The 3252-nt window shown below is 35.3% G+C and overlaps 1 long non-coding RNA gene across 1 annotated transcript; it reads right to left on the bottom strand.

Annotated features, from left to right (window-relative positions):
• Nucleotides 1–1603: 1603 nt before the first annotated feature.
• On the bottom strand, nt 1604–2486 carry LOC146740215 (uncharacterized). The gene is made up of 2 exons (XR_014929965.1): nt 1888–2486; nt 1604–1663 (listed from the first exon to the last, which is right to left on the bottom strand). It is a non-coding gene; the product is annotated as an uncharacterized LOC146740215 (long non-coding RNA).
• Nucleotides 2487–3252: the final 766 nt, after the last annotated feature.

The raw sequence follows: 3252 nt of genomic DNA, 5'->3' as shown, positions 1-3252 counted from the left end.
GTGCCTTTATCATATTATTTCTGTATTAATCATGTAATGTACTGCATTTATCCTATTATGTGGTGTATTCATTATCTTATGATGCGAGTCGTAAATTGAAACTCGGGAGTGAATATATATTGGCCGAATTTATTCAAGTACATGACATTGAATAAAAATAGATATTACATGGTATATTTCCGCCAAGTGATTATTACATGGCATAAAACATCCGAATTAGGCAGCCGATTAATAAAGATTTCGAAATATGGAACCTGTATTACGTCATTGGTGTTTGTAATCTAAGAATTTTAATTAGCTAATTTGCATTACATTCACCAGTTTCAGTATTGTTCTTTGTATATTTGTCCAAATTACCTTGAAGGAGCTGGAGGTCTGTATAGATGAATCTGATCATCATTGTGCTTAATAATTAGTTAATTTTACATACTAATTAATTATTATCAACTTGTATTATTTTGTCCCATGACACGGATATTGTGTCTTTAAAAAATGGGAGTTTTTTGAATTACTGTGTTGTTCTTCTGGTTCACTGATATCTCAGTAACTAGCTAACTGATTTAAGTGCGACTTAAGTAGTTTAACATGGACTATAGGTACGACCATGAGGGCGCTGTTCATAATCGGATGCGATGACATCATACGAACAGCGCCCTCATGGTCGTACCTATAGTCCATCTTTAGCATAAATAATGACGTCACAATGGGAATTCGTGCATAAATTAGCATAAATGAGGACCAATGCCGTAAAGGGATCATTTGAATGAAGATGACGTCACAATGGGATATTGTGAATACATTTGCATACATAAAATAGATGTGAATACGAGGTCGTGTCGAGGTCATCGTGACATTTGCATAAATTACTATCAATTTTTTTAATTATTTTTTTTTTTTTTTTTTTTTTTTAATTATTTTTAATTTTTTTTTTAATTGGACAGGCGTGGACGAAAGATTTTAGCATAAATGAGGACCAATGCCGTAAGGGAAATTGTGCATACATTTGCATACATAAAATAGATGTGAATACGAGGTCGTGTCGAGGTCATCGTGAATACATTTGCATAAACTACCATCAATTTTTTTTAATTATTTTTAATTATTTTTTTAATTGGACAGGCGTGGACGAAAGATTTTCAGAATATATCGTAGAGGGCGCTCACACATACACACACACACACACACACACACACACACACACACGTTAATAAATACACGTCATTTTGAAAACTAATGGAGTTTATTGCACAAAAGAAGTAAACAAGAATGAAATATTGACATGGAGTATATATTTATGACATGGTTGAGTATTTTTTAACGTCACAAAAAAACATACGATGTGAGTAAGGAAAATAGTTGCGTAGTGTATAAATGTTTAGCGTGATTAAATATTTCTTTGTTAACACCTCGAAAAATACGTAGATACATGTAAATGTGCGGCGTGGTTAAATTTATTTTTAATGCCACAAAAAATACGAGTACATAAACGATTCGATTAAAACACAGAAACGAGAAAAGCCAATAATAGTAAACATTGATCAATAAAAAATAATTCATTCTATATATACATATGTTGTTTATTTTTACATTTCTTTCCTTTCAATGAGTCAAGCAGTCTGTACACTTTTTTTTTTATTCCATCACTATAATCAGAATCGCTCATCTGTCGTACAAGAAAGAGAGAGAGAGAGGATAATATTAAAAACCGATAGTTATATAAAGAAAGTATAAGTTATGTGTTGAAAATTTAATAGTATGAATTATCCCGTAAAACTGCGGTCATCAATCCGCTAAAATGCAAAGTATGCAAAATCGGTTGATCGACGTACAGTTTGTTTTTCAAAAAAATGGCGGACTACGCTACTATGAGTTAAAATGTATAATTACCTGATCGTTTCACAGAATAACTTTTGACATACATAATCATCACACGGAATGAGTTTACGGTGTAACGTAGCGATTTTCGTTTTTCCCTCGACGAAGAAAATATGTCCTCGCTTCTTGCCAAAGATTCAAAGGCGGTAGACCAAGTTTGACCTTCCGTGAAAAGTTCATCTCATGGACACTACGAGTCATACAGGACGTATTGGCAACACATGGCTTGAAAGTATTTGATGATTGTAGATCCACGTACGTGAAATCTTATAAATTCCATGACATGACTACCGTACGAGTCATAATAGTCTTCGTGGTAAGGGTATTTCAGACAGAAAGTGGCCCAACGCGTTCCACTCGCGAATATCAACGGTGTTTGATATAAGCGATGTGTATCATTCCGAAGCACACTTGTGAATGCCAGTCTGAACTCAATCACAAGATTAAATGTAAGGCGTGTCTAGTCCTAAGTGTTCCCAACGTGAAATAGACCTCCCACGTAGATGATAAACAACAGATGTTGGTATATTTATGTTATCTAAAACATGAACACTCACAAACAGCCTGAGGGATATCGAGTTTCAAGTTGAAAGCGTGAATTTCGACCTGCGTGTATGGGATACTGATAACATGACTCGACATTCTGTTGACCCCGGCACTATCAGTCAATTCACTGACTTAAACCACAGTCACTCTACTAGGACGGTTAGGAAGCGCCGCGTCATTCTATTGTACCCACCCTTGTCTCCATAAACATTGAAACAAGAGAGGTGTTAACGAGTTAAGAAGTCATTAGCATTAAACAGGCGACGGAAAACACGCGATAAATCATGAGACAGTGCGAGAGTTGCGTCATTTCCCCCCACAAAGCATTGCAATACATGGCACTTTGACCTTTCAACGAAGAGCAGTCTCAAATGCGGAAATGAACATGCTTTGTATATACACGTTTTTCGCGAGAAAATCTTGCTGTCTTGTATGGCATTCTGAAATTATAAATAGTTAATAGAATACTATATTAGTGAATTTCCCCCAAAAGTCGCCCCTCTCTCGACTGAATCAAAACATGTTGAACGGGATTTGTATCAGTCGTCAAATAAAGCGAATGGAGGGATATGAAAGCACGACAATCAAAAATCTCTTTTGTCCAATTACCTCCTATGAAAACTATGCAATAAAGCAACACGGCGACCACCTCCATAGACGAAAACATGCAAAACTTCGCCATAAAGTTACTCTAAAAACACACAAAAAATACGAGAATGGACAAAGGAATATTGTAAAGGTTTGCAGACATCAATGTTTTTAGCGATAAAATTGTTTCTAAACTGAGTGAGGGGTTTATTTTACGGACCGAAAGACTGTTAGAGATCAAGA

The sequence above is a fragment of the Saccoglossus kowalevskii genome, chromosome 7 (genome assembly GCF_978046115.1).
Source record: "Saccoglossus kowalevskii chromosome 7, keSacKowa6.1, whole genome shotgun sequence".
Taxonomy (NCBI): domain Eukaryota; kingdom Metazoa; phylum Hemichordata; class Enteropneusta; family Harrimaniidae; genus Saccoglossus; species Saccoglossus kowalevskii.
The sequence above is the reverse complement of the archived record's forward strand: the minus strand, read 5'-3'. Positions and strand labels throughout refer to the sequence as shown.